A 14194-nucleotide genomic window follows, 5' to 3' on the forward strand; every position below is an offset into this window, starting at 1 on the left:
ATGTTTGTGATTGAATAGATTTTAAATAGTTTTATATTGCCAAGAAACAGGCTTTATATGTTGTCACATTATTCATACTAAAAGGCAATTAGTATTTTTAGCAAATGGTAGCAAGTAATGTGAGCCTGAAATCATTTTATATCAACCTCCTGTATTGGATTCAAGACAATTTCATGTGAAACTTAAAACAAAATGATAAAAATTATACTGTGATGTTTAAATTTGACTGGACTCCAGAGACTGCACTGTAGTTTCCTTAGTAAGCTTTATCTTATTAAAAATAAGTATGTAAATTGTCTGCATGAATATAATTTTAAATGCCTGCTGTTTCTATCCCAACTCATTTAATTATGTCCAGTGAGGTACTTTTGGAATCTTTTGAAAGTGTAATTAACCACTTACAATGTTACTGAAATCTAGAGTCTATCACTTGAAGCCATCATTATTTATTTAGCTTAAATATGGGTGAGGGTCTAGAAAGTTGCATTTTTATTTTCTGTGAAACATAACACATATACAATCTTGACAAAAGCTGACTCCATAAATACATTTAATCCTTTTGGAATTGATAGTGCCAATTTAGCATGCTTGAGCTTATAACAGAAAGTGTAATTCTCTGACAGCAAAGGCAGATATAAAGTGGGCAGGCAAATCGTACGTATTATTTGTTTTTGGAAAGACCATAAAATTCTCATTACTTTTCCTTTCCAAGCAAAAGAATAATTAAGATATCTTCTAAATAGTATTGTATCCTCAGAAAAAACTAGGGTTATTTTTTAGTTTTTTTTAAAGTCCTTAAATTTTATGTTGCCCTACTAGTTAGTATATTAAGACACATCTCACAGACCTTTTCAATGCTTGGTCAGTTTGAAGACTCCAGAGAGGTGATGAATTTCAGATGAGCATTTCTTCTTTTCTGGGAGAATGGAGGTTAGTCTTGCCTATTCATTAAAAACGGCCTGGTCCGTGGTCACTTTGAGGCAACTGTGGCCTCAGACTCTCATCTGTCCTCTTCCTCCACTCAGCTATATTTGGTAACTGAGCTCATGTTTCAGCAGACTGCCATGATCAGGAATTCCAGTAGCGGGCTGGGAAGCACCCCCAGGCCTGAGGCTGGGTTCTTAGAAATAAAGCCACTTAACATAGAAGGAACTATATTTATGGATCTGATAAACATAGGATTTAAACACGTTCTTCTATATTTTGGACTTGTAGCTGGAAATCCCCACCTGCCCTGTTAACATGTTCTGAATCAATTTAAAGTATAGTATGTGACGTCAAGTAGAAAAAGGGACCCTCCAAATGGAAGCTCTGCTTACTATGATCTTCTCCTCTGTGCATTTGAATTTTGTTCAGCTGCTACATGATCCTAAAACAGGAAATTCAGTAACTAAAAATTTAGCCACCTGTCAAATTGAGTGGAAAGTCCCTTTGTTCTCTTATTTCATATTGCTAATGAAGAATTGATATCTGACTATGGTATGTATTGAAGACTTTGTCTATAATAGTATTAAATAAGCATAAACACACAGGGACTGGTTCTTATACACATTGCAACACTGAGTTCTTAGTTCAATGCCTAGGACATCATGAGCCTCCAGTAAATATTTGTTGAAGAAATAAATAAATGTTTAACGAATATCTGCAGGAACAGTATCAACCCTTTTACAGTTGCAAAAGTGTTTCACAATCATTTAATATTTTGATCTTTCAAATGACAAATAGAGATAGAAAGACTCTAGTATTTCGATATTTCAAATAAACAGAGATAGCAAGAAGAGAAAGCTTTTCTGTTCAAAGGTCAGGTAACAAAGTCAAATAAAATGGGGCAAAAAGAGCAACACAAAAGCTCCCAGTTAACTTGGAAATCGAGTGCTCTGTCTTCCTTTGTCTGGATAAGACCATCACATTTGATTCAGTTTAATATCTAAAGATGCCTTTTTTCAGATGGTAGAAAATTTGTGAAGGTCTGTTATTGTACTTTTCTTTATAGGCAAAACTGGTCCTTTATAAATGGTCCTTTCTGGAACTGGATGCTTCTGTGGGTCATTTCATCTATTAGATTAATGAAGAAGTGATTTTAAAATTTATACTTATGATAGTAAAACAACTCTGGTCGATTGTCTTAGTTTGTGCCATTATAACAAAATGCCACAAACTGGATAATTTACAAAGAACAGAAATTGATTTCTCATCATTTTGGAGGCTGGGAAGTCTAACATCAAGGTGTCAGAGGTTTGTCGTCTGATGAAGTTCCTGTCTCTGTTTCCACAATGGTACCTTGAGCACTGTGTTTTCACATGGCAGAAGGTAGAAGGGAAGAGGGGTCAAACTTCCTCCATCAAGCCCCGAGGGCATCAAATCCCATTCATGAGGAGTCCTCCTGAATCACCTTCCAAAGGTTACATCTCCCGACACTGTTGCATAGCAAATTAGGCATCAATTTTGAAGGGATAAAAACCTTCAAACCATAGCATTGATAAAACACATATTTATATCTACTTTTTCCTAACACCACAAGATAATAGTAAAAACTGAAAAGGCCAGAAATTGGGAGGGAAGAAAATAGAAGATATCAGAAATGAACAAAATTATTGGAAAGAGGTAAATATAAGTATGCATCTAACTAAATTAGAAAACTGCCTGCAGGAGGAAATGCAGAAAAGAAGCAAGTGATTCACCCCACGAAGTCTCAGAAAGGCTTGAGAATTGGAAGCACTGAACCCATCTTTAGAAATAATTTTAACTGACAGCTCTGATTTTTGCCTCTATCTTCTAGTGAACTGTGAGTCTCATGGTGAATTCCAGAGGCAATCATATTGGACTACTGACCAGATGAGGCCTCTTCCACATTTCGTTGGATTGCTTGATTCCTAAATCCTGGTATAGCACCAGCAAAGTGATGAAGCCCTAAGAAGAAAAAAGAAAAATACAGGTTGTGGTCCTGAAAGAGGCTTCAAAGCTGTATATGATTTTACTCAAAAAGACAGAGAAATGTGACTCTGTGTGTGTGTATTTTAAACAGTGCAGTAAACCCAGCTTGTTTTAAAAATCTTATAAGAATTTGAGAAACAAAAGTTCTTTTCCTTAGAAAATTTCATCAGAAAAAAATTTAGAAAGTTTGACCAACACACTCATAAGTTAGTATAGCAAGGTCCAATTGATATTAAGGGTGAGATTAGTGTGTGGACAGTAATATCGTTTCTCATGCACTTTCTTATTTCCCACCAGAGCCCATCTCTGTGTAGACCAAGTTTGGGAAAGTGGGTCTGTGGCTCTTTCGTGGGGCTCCAGTTCAGCTTTCAAATGGTTACTTCTTATGGAAATTCCCGCTCTTTTGAAGTACTTACCTTTGCATCAACCATCCTTCATCCCAGTTTTTAAAATTTAGACTTTGGATCTAGTTGGGCTCTTGGTTCTCTTCTTCACTCCACACCCTGCCATTAATCTAGGTGACTCAGCACCCATTTGTCTATTCTATACCTTGGCATATTGGTTTTGGACCTGCTTTTCTCAATGAATCTTTGTCTCCTTTCTTCTTACAGATCACACAAACAGACCTCCTCCACCTCCAAAATGAGGTATAACTTATCTACTGCTTCATAACAAATTACTGCAAAAATTAATGTCTTAAAACAATACATATTTGTTATTTCACACAGTTTCTATGTGTCGAGAATCCATGAGAGTCTTAGCTGGGTAATTCCTGAGCGGGGTATCATGAGACTGTACTGAAGATGTTGCCCCAGCTTCTTTCAGGTGGAAGCATGGCTGAGGCTGGAAGATCTGCTTCCAAGGCAGCTCATTCACGTGCCTGGAAAGTTAGTCCTGTTATTGGCTGGAGCCCTGTTGACTTCTCTGTGTCACTGCCTGAGTTTCCTTACTTCATGGCAGCTGGATTCTGCCATGATGCCTTTTTTTTTTTTTTTTTTTGAGACAGAGTTTGGTTCTTGTTGCTCAGGCTGGAGTGTAGTGGTGTGATCTCGGCTCACTGCAACCTCCACTTCTCGGGTTCATGTGATCCTCCTGTCTCAGCCTCCCAAGTAGCTGGGATTACAGGTGCCCACCACCATGCCCAGCTGATTTTTTGTATTTTTAGTAGAGATGGGGTTTCATCATGTTGACCAGGCTGATCTTAAACTCCTGACCTCAGGTGATCCACCCGCCTCAGCCTCCCAAAGTGCTGGATTACAGGCGTGAGCGACCGTGCCTGGCCCCATAAGTCTTTTATGACCTAGCTTTGGAGGTCATATTTCATCTTTTCTGCAGTATCTTTTGGTTTTATACAAATGAGCAGTATCCACTGTGGGAGGAGACTGCACAGAGGCGTGAGACCCAGCTGGCAAGAAAAGGCATTGGTGGTCATCTTGGCGTTGTCTACCACACCTCTGTTCCATTTAACCCATCAGTCCCATAGACACCCTGGGGCATGCTCTGTTTTCAAAACTGCACATTCAAACATCTTGTTATTTTACCATAAACTTTCTTCCCCTAGCTCTCTCACGCATTGATTTTTCTTCACCAGACTTTCCAGGCTGTAGATCACTCTGTTTTGAGATTATCTATCAGTATGCCTCCTAGTTTCAGGTCAATCAAGGATACTGGTTTACAAACTTTGTTTTAGGAGATAGAAACTCTCAGGCAGCCAATAGAAGAAGTAAAGATTTCAAAGCTTCCTTGAAGAAAGGGATGTGCAAAGGAATGCTGCTGACTTGCTCATTCATCCCCCTTTGACATTTTCTTTCTCTTAGGATCCAGGAAGTTTGAGAATCCAGAGTTTCAAGGAACAGGTCTACTTAACCACCTTTTCACTTTTTTTCCTCTCTTTATTCCTGGCATAAACCATCAGCAAACAAAAATCATGGAGCATGTGAGCAATTGGTAACTGAGAATCTAATCAAGGAACACACTAAAAATGGAGGCGTGAAACACTTGCAGAATTGTCCTCATGGTCCATCTGGTGATCCTGGGAACTAGTGTCTTTCAAGCCATGACCAGTCTTTCTACTTCTTCCTCATATTTTGTATCTGGCTTGTGTACACATCACAGACTCAGGTATGGCCCCAAAGGCTTGTCTGGTTAAACTGGTATGCCCATCTGTACATAGCAGTGAACTCCAGATCTGCCCCTCATGAGCTCAATTTTATGAACTGTGGTTAAATCTGCTGCATAAATGTAGCTTGAACCTCTGGGTGGTCTTTTCATCACATGTTTCTGCTAGTTGGGATGTTTGCTAACTAGTGCATGTGCACAAAAATGAAGAGAGAATCATAATCTTACTCTGATAGGTAATAGAAGTAGAATTGAAATAGTCTGAACACAAAATCCATGCTTATATACGAGCATTGGGGTACAGTTAGATATTATGATCTTTAGAAATAATCTCACTTTCTATCTGCCTTATAAGGGTCCAAATGTAAAGAAAAGTATTATTTAGAGTGAAAAATCCAGTAACATTAATTTCAAAAGCAAATGTTGTTGAATTTAAGCAAATAAAATAAGACTTGGAATTTACAAAGAATAACATCATTGTATCATTATATTATCCTTTATCATCATTATGTCATTATTTAGTAATATAAAATTGAATAAAGAGATATGAGTGCACATTGGTGTTTTGAATAGTAAAATAAAATCTGAAAAAATACTAATAAATAAAAGCCGACATTATATTAAAGGAATAATACACTTTGGACAATTGGGTTTTAGCCAAGTCTTAAAAGTTGGCTTAACATCCAAATATCTAGTATTTAATTCCTCATATAACTCAAAAGAAAAAAGCCATAGAATCAGCTCCATAGATTGTTAGTGAGTCTTCAGACAAAATTCAATGTCTAGTCCCAGTGAAAAAAGACCTTTGTGAGAAGTGAAGAGAATGGTTCTACTTTAATATTATATATTAAGGTATAGGTGCATGTGTGCCTCTGTGTACATACACACATTTATCCATACATACATATGATATAATATAATGAGATAAAACACCAAGGAATACTAACAACTAATGTGCAGGTTTTAATGTATATTAAAGAAGAGAAGGGAATGAAATAACGAAATAAATGGAATGCTATATCCTGTTCTTATATAGGAAGAACTGATTTTGTATTTCATCAAAATAATCTACAAATGTCATATAATCTCAGTTAAAATAACATTTTTGCCAGGTACAGTGGTTCACACTTGTGACTTTCGGAGGCTGACAAAGGAGAATTGCTTGAGGCCAGGAGTTCAAGACCAGCCTGGGCAACATAGTGAGGCCCTGTCTCTAGAAAAATTAAAAAATTAGCTAAGCATGGTAGTGTGTTCCTGTAGTCTCAGCCACCTGGGAGGCTGAGGCGGGAGGATCACTTAAGCCCAGGAGTTCAAGGCTGCAGTGAGCCATGATTGTCCCACTGTACACCCCATTCTTGGTGACAGAGCAAAGTCTTGTTTCTAAAAAATAAAACAAAAATAATAAATAAAGAGTATTGTTTGCTGGACCTAGAAAAACTGATACAAAGGTTTTCCTAGACAAATCAGCATGGCAAAGTATCCAGGAAGTTTCTGTGAAAAGGAATACTAAGGGCAGAGAAGAAGCCCTTCAAGGCTATTGGATACTAACAAACTTCTTATGGCAAGACAAGGAACGGAGGAATGGATGAAATAAAATGACACATTTCAATCTTGTATGGAAAGAACATTATTTTGAATTGGCAGCATTTATTAAATAACTACATACATTTTGATTTATTTCTTGGCCCTGTTCAATTCCACTGACTTACCCCTCATTATTAAAAAACTGGATTCCTGTTTCACTTCATTCAGCAAATTGAAGTTCTTTTGGCTGACGTGAATTGGAAAAAAAATCACAGTGGAATGGATAAATATGTATGTAGTCATAGAAATATATTCAAGATAGATTTAGGATAAAAAAAGTATACACAAGAGTGTGTTAAAGCATCATATTTATATGTATAATTATATCTATTTTTATAATTTCTCTCTCTTTCCTGACATATGAAAATATTTTAAAGCTTTCCTGGAAGATGACAAGTTAATTGTGGAGAGAAAATGTATTCTGACTGGGATGTGAATAGGATTGTATGGGAGACTTGACTCCAACGTGCATGCTGTATTGTTATTTTAAAAATGGCATCAGAGGGAAAAAATGGCATCAGGGATTGTGTTGATTGTTAGTTTCTTACTGTTTATGCTTTTCCCTATCAATAATTATAATTTTTAAGATGTGCTTTCTAAGGTACTAAAACAAGAAGTGATATAGAAATAAGATATCCCAAATACAGCATTAAGTGAAACAAGCACATTGTATACTAGTTATTGTATCTAGAAGATTAAAGGAAACTTTCATTTTTTTGGATGTGAAATTTGCATGTGTTTGCATTATATTTAATCATCAAAAAAATTGCTGGGCTCAGTGGTACATGCCAGTAGTCCCAGCTGCTTGGGAGAATGAGGTAGGAGGAGAGCCCAGGACTTTGAGGCCAGCCTGGGTAACATAGTAAGACCTCATAAATCCAGTCATGAGCCTAAAGTCCATTTAATTTAAAAAAAACCATTTTTAATTGTTTAATCCACTAGGGAGTAAAATGTTTTGAAGTCTTTGGGTATAAAATAGAAAATAATCAATTAAAGAAATTTTGAATTTAGTATGTTTCTATTTGGAGAATAAAAACACTTTACTGATTTTAAATATCTTAAACCAGATTTCCTGTACTGTGGATCAACTCTTGTGTGCTGATTTGCAAATCAGACCCATATGCAAGTGAACCATATTCTGCACATACTATATGAACATTCATCTTCATCTGGCTACCTTTAAAATGTCATAACCTTTGATCCACTCTATCTCTGATGTGCGTCAAGGACACAATCCTAGCTACAGTAAACGCTTCATGGAAAAACACGTTTAATTCCATATTATTTCTAAAAGCAAAAAATGGAAGCAACCTAAATGTGCAACTTATGGAATCGCTTATTAAACTCATGGAATTTTAAAGTAGCCATAAAATAGGATTTTTTCTGATGTGTTTATATTAACAAAGGAAAAACACTGATTATATTATGCTAAGGGAAACTGGAAGAAAATGAATAGTCTTTGAAGTCTGAATATAACTTAAAAAAGCTTACGACTCTGCATGGCTGAAAGTTTTAATGCTTTAAATTGAGTTGCTTTGACATTTTACAACCCATGAAGACATCACTAAACTGTATAGAGCGATTTTTTTTCCCTCCACTAGAAAGAAAAGGCAAATCTACCAAGATAATTGGACATTTAGAAAGGCTTTGACATTTATTTGATCTCAATCAAAATGAACAATATTTGGTTTCTCTTAAAGTTTGCATTTTATGTGCCTCATGGAGATACTTAGTGATATTCATCAACCTTGCAAACGGAGTGGATGCTGCCAGACAGCTACGAACAGCTGGAGAACAATTTCAGAAGCTGCTTACCCAAGAAGTCTAATGGGGAAGGTCATGGCTGTCCTTGCCTGTGAAGCAAACAGGAAAGAATATGACAAAGGAGGAAATCAGCTGTTGAACCAAAGAATTTAAACATTGAAAAAATGCCAACCATTGAAGACAGTTGCTCTGTCACAGAAAATCCCAAGGACTGTCTATACTCTACTTCTGTCAGCCTAACAATTTACTCAGCTATTGCTATTTTGGGAAGGAATTTCCACCAAGCTGGCATATCTTCAGCCCCTGAGGTATCCTCTGATGGACTGATCAGCAGGTGTTGAAAAAGCCTGTTGCAGAAATATCACAGACCCAGTGTGCTCATTTGACTTCTGTAACTGTGACTGTAGTTTCATCTGAATATATTGTTTCTTAATGAGGAAGGCTTTCTGCAGGGAAAAATCAAAACAGATTGTTTATGACATTTTTAGGTAACTACTTTTCCATAGAGACAGCATCTGCATTTGTTAATATGCTTTATCTTTATGAGTTATAAACTGAATACTGTACTAATGATTATACAACTGAAACCTAAATTAATATAACACAGAATAAACTTTTCAAATAAATATTGGCATATAAGCCTAAAAATGCAGTCAGGCCTCCATATCCATGGACTTCATATTTGGTGATTCAACCAACGGTGGATCAAAAATATTTTTTAAATGGAATCGTACAATGAAACATAATACAACAATGAAACATAATACGAATAAAAACAATACAGTATAACACCTATTTATAAAGCATTTACATTGTAGGTATTATAAGGAATCTAGAGATGATTTAAAGTATATGGGAAGTTACGCATAGATTATATGAAACACTACACCATTTTTTGCAAGAAACTTGAGCATCTGTAGATTTTGGTGTCTGCAGGGGGTCCTGAAACCAATCCCCCTTGGATACCGAGGAACCACTGTAATCGTGTTTTTCTAAGAGATAAAAGGAAGTTGAGTGGAATTAAGGCTAGGTTATCCGAGTGCACCTGATTCCTGACAAGGCCAGTCTGAATGATGAGCAGGACTTTGAATTACTTTGACAGAAGTGTACCTTATAAAGGGCCCACTCAATCATCAGTGACGTGAGCACCCCAGAGCCAGGAGTTTCCACAGAAGTGTTCACCTAACTTCCTTACCCTCAATGAGTTGTGGGAGGACCTCTCCTGAACCCAAAAAACAGGTACAATCAAGGTTCACCTTCCCATTCATGGACTTTGCCCTCTTCATTGCCTCACACAATGTCATAGCTGGAAGAGTTGACCTTGTCTGACTTCCCAAGAGAAGATGTCTTATCCAAGGTCACAAAGCTACCAGTGTCAGCTGAGTTGAGAAGCAGCTGGTCCTATTCTTTGACTCTTTGGGCCGCCCCAGCCTGGGGAAGTGCTATCAGTGTGAGGCCCATAGTCCCTGAAAGCATCACAGAAATAGGTGAAGATGGGGAGAGAGCTTCTCCCCTCCTAGTGAAAGACAGGAATAATCATTTGCTTAGTAGTGCCCAATAAACAAGCGTAGCAGATGAGTGAGAAGCAAAGGAAAGAGAATCTGACTTGGGATCCAGGAGCTGAGATGACCTTAGGGACACTCTTCTGTCTCAGGCCACCGTGAGGAATTGGGAGCTTCTAACTGGCCTGGATGGGCAGCTATTACTCACTGGTGCTTGTTCCTGGCATGAAAAGTGACTGGGGGAAGTGGGGAGATTTTTTAAAATTGCATTTTAGGTTTTGGGGTACAAGTGAAGAACATGCAAGATTGTTGCATAGGTACACACATGGCAGTGTGATTTGCTGCCTTCCTCCCCATCACCTATATCTGGCATTTCTCAAGTGGGGAGATTTTTAATCAGGCAACCACCATGGGGGTGGACAGTGAGTAATAAGCAAAGAAATGCAGGTCAGTAGCAAAAAGGGAGAAGCCACATTCTTTGAGCTTTTCTGAGAAATCCAAGTGGTATGCAGCTAGAGAGATGTGGCTGGGGATGACAGTGGGTCAGAAATTTGGCAGGAGGACACTGATCAGATCAAGTAGAAAGCCACGAGGGGGAAGGATGAGGACCTCAGTGATTCCTCTGAAGAAAAACAAAGTAGTTTTATGGGAGTAGATTAATTCAGATCAAGGGAGTGAGCCTGGGCAGAAGTTATGAGTAAAGAGAGGTGGCGTTCTGCAATGTGAGTCAAGAGCCCACTGAATCATTCAGGGGTGAGGACGTTGGTGATAGGGCAGACCGCTCCAAGGGCAGAAGGGCTGGAATGCAATCGGTGCCCCACAGAAAGGACCAAAGTCTACTGTCCCAGCAACCTGAGTTCACACCTAAAAGCAAGGCTGTAGGATCAAGTCTCCAAAACCCAAGAGATCAGCTGCAGGGCATACCCTGCTCCCTGGCCTGCTCTAGTCCCAGTCCCCATCAAGTTCACCTCAGATGGGAGTGCTAGGGCTTACCTGCCATCTCTCTGAAGAATTGACTCTGAGGCAATTTGTTAAACACACTTAGGCCATTAAACTTCTCACCATACACCGACACAAATTCAGGTGCTAAATGTAAAAAACAAAACCAAAAATGGCCATAATAAAATACATGCAAACTTTGTTTTGCTCTATGGTGGTGAAGGAGTTTTCTACCCATAAAGGCAAACAAAGAAAATATAAAGGCACAGTGTGAGAAATCTGATGACCTCTAAAAGCTCCTGACTGTAAAACTAAAACAAAATCCTTGTTCAAAAAGAAGAAATGGCAATGAAAGGAAATCATGTCAAGATGAGGCCTTGCAATTCAATAAGAAAATGTGCAGTATATTTAAAATTTATAAAACAATAAATATATGAAATAACATACAGTCAGCACTCTGTACCTAAGGTTTCTACATCCGTGGATTCAACTAACTATGGTTCAAAAATATTCAGAAAAAATCATCTGTATTAAACATGGACACTTTTTTCTTGTTATTCTCTAAACAACACAGTATAACAACTGTTTCCATAGCATTTTCATTGTGTTAGGTATTATAAGTAATCTAGAGATGATTTAAAAGTTATATACAAATATGCCATTTCATAAGGGACGCGAGTATCTGTGGATTTTAGTATCCATGGGGGTCCTGGCGCTAGTTCCCCATGGATACCTAGGAACAACTACATATTACATTAGCTTGACTTAATTTTGTCTCAAAAACTGTCAAAAAAGCCATTAGAACATTAGCAGAAGTTATGAATAAAGAGAGGTGGCGTTCTGCAATGTGAGTCAGGAGCCTGCTGAATCATGCAGGGGTGAGGACGTTGGTGATAGGGCAGACCGCTCGCAGGGCAGAAGGGCTGGAATGCAATCGGTGCCCCACAGAAAGGACCAAGGTCTACTGTCCCAGCAACCCGAGTTCACACCTAAAAGCAAGGCTGTAGGATCAAGTCTCCAAAACCCTTGAATCTCAATATGTTCTGCACATGCATAACGTCATGGAATTAAGTGTCTGGAGCACTAAAGGCCACGATCGGCTGGGGTTGAAACTCGAATTCCAAACATAAATGAGCTTGATGACAAAACTACAGAGCATTCTTCTCCATTTAAATTCTTTTATGATTGGGCTTTCAAATGTTCACACGGGACACTTATACTATTGGACATTTTTCATAACATGAACGTCTTAGGACCAAAACTCAAAGCCAGTATCCTCTTTAACTCCATTTTTGCACGTCCAGTACTTTGCCAAAAAGGAAACCCTGCACACCTCACCCCAGGCTTTCAGAGCGCTCAGCGTGCTGCGTTTAACCTCAGCCCCTTCGGTTCCTCGTGTGGAGTCCAGATCTCTCTGCTTTCCTTCCTTTACGTTTACAGGCCTGTCCCAGATGGCGCAGCGCCGCCTCTGCTCTGATCTCCCTGAGATCCTCAGAGTAAATCAACGCACGGGGGCCCCTGCCTACCCGAGAGACCTAGATTCTGCCTCCAGAACACCGGGGAAATAGAAACCGAAAAGGTCTCACGGTGGAGAAACGAAAGCGAAACGCAGCCCTAGCTGGAACTTGCGCGCTGGTCTGGATATAGACTCCGGCGCCACTTCCGTGGCTCAGAGCCTCAGTACTCGCCAGGCCGCGCGCTCCCTCAGCCAGGCGCCGCGCTCCGGCCTGCTCCGCCTCTTCCCGCCCGACGCGCGGCGCTCACGCTTCTGGGACACCGCGGGTCCGGGGTCGGGTGAGGACTGCGGGTGACGCGGGGTGTCTCCCGGAAACTGGAGCGGAGCCGTCCCGCGGGAGTTCTGGGTTTCCTTCTGCATCCAGATGGGTAGGGCGGGGAGGGGACCCAAGAGCCTCGCGTGCGCGGGGTGGTGGGGCGCCCACGGGGCTCGGGCAGGCGGAGGTCCGCCTTGGGGAGAGGGGGGAAGAGGGACAGACAGGACAGTGCTCAGGCATTTGAGGGGTCCTTTGCACCCGAGGGGGCCAACACGCCCGGATAATTTTTGTATTTTTAGCAGAGAAGGGGGTTTTACCGTGTTGGCTAGGCTGGTCTCGAACTCCTGACCTCAGGTGATTCCCCCCACCCCCCGGCCTCCCAAAGTGCTGGGAAGACAGGTGTGAGTCCCCGCGCCTGGCCTCATCTCCTCCTCTTTATCGTGGCACTTCATGAGGGGATACATATTGACGAGAAAGTGAGGGTCCTCGGATCTGGGCACAGCCAATCCAAACTGGACGTGGACCGCAGCAAGCCGCTTCCTTTTTTTCCGTCTTGGATTTAAGTTCTTAATAGCGGAAATCAGGTTTTATTATTTCCCTGGAAAGGTACTTCGTTCTCTTTCCCCGTCTCTTTTGTTTACAAAGTTACATTGATAAATGTATAATAAACTCCTCAAGGTTTTCCATAATCAAAGAAGCTGACATCCTCCGTGATGGGGTCTTAAAGATTATGAAGGCTCCTAATGACCGCTAGAAAAAGCGGCCAGAACTAGTCAGAAGCAAGTCCGTTAAAGACACAATAAGAGGTCCAAACTAAAACATCAACGAGATACAGACCTTTGTGATTTCCAGTATTCTCCTGAAAGCAGTAACATACCATTCAATGAACCTAAGATTTGCTGTTCGAAGTTTAGTGGAATTCAGGTGCTGAGAGTTGAGGGTACTAAATAATTGAGGGTGGGTTCTGCTTCCAAGGCTCTTCCCCTTCTATCCCAAAGATATTGGAGGTAGTTTAATGTGAATCCTTCCTGATATATAAATAACCCTTTTTATAACCTGCTGTTTGTTTTACTGATGTAACCATTTTTAAGGCAACCCATAGTTTATTTGGAAATATAATTCTCTAAAAAATGTACCCAGCTTCTGATGCTCTAGTTAGTTCCCTATGTCATTAATTACACCCAGAGAGTTTCTATTTTCATCCTTCATTCCCTCTCAAATTAGTGGAATCTGTCTTAAGTTCGTTTGAAATGATAGTCTGGCTTGAGAAGGGCACACCTCCGTGTAATATTTCCGGCAAGTCTAAGTCCTTTCGTTTAACTGAGAATTCTTATGAGTCTATGTTGAGCAAGTTTTTTTTTTTTTTCCCCAGTCTTGTCACTTTTTATTTGCAGTACAGAAGCTGTCACCTGTGTGACCCAAATTTCTTGGCTCCCTTCCTTCTCTTCCCTCCCTTCTCTATCTCTCTCCTTCCTTCCCTTCCTCCCTCCCTTCCTTCCTTCCTTCCTTTCTTTCTCTCTTTCCTTCCATCTTTTCTCTCTCCTTCTCTTATATCTTTTCTTTCTTGGACGGGGTCTCACT

The 14194-nt window shown here is 39.8% G+C and overlaps 1 protein-coding gene across 4 annotated transcripts in view; it reads right to left on the reverse strand.

The window, feature by feature from the left end:
* The window catches only part of PALLD (palladin, cytoskeletal associated protein), a 463427-nt gene extending 451014 nt beyond the window's left edge, over positions 1-12413 (reverse strand). The window contains exons 1-4 of one of the 4 annotated variants that reach the window (XM_064371018.1): positions 12180-12413; positions 8452-10988; positions 6762-6823; positions 848-2910 (exon numbers count right to left, since the gene is read on the reverse strand). The gene's annotated coding sequence lies outside the window, so the exon portion shown is untranslated. Of the gene's footprint in view, positions 1-847; positions 4077-6761; positions 6824-8451 lie in introns of those variants that run through there. The other 3 variants (XM_064371019.1, XM_064371017.1, XM_064371020.1) reach the window with 3 other exon arrangements.
* Positions 12414-14194: the final 1781 nt, after the last annotated feature.

The sequence above is a fragment of the Aotus nancymaae genome, unplaced genomic scaffold (assembly GCF_030222135.1).
Source record: "Aotus nancymaae isolate 86718 unplaced genomic scaffold, 86718_ANA_hifiasm-v0.15.2.pri h1tg000115l, whole genome shotgun sequence".
NCBI classification, from domain to species: domain Eukaryota; kingdom Metazoa; phylum Chordata; class Mammalia; order Primates; family Aotidae; genus Aotus; species Aotus nancymaae.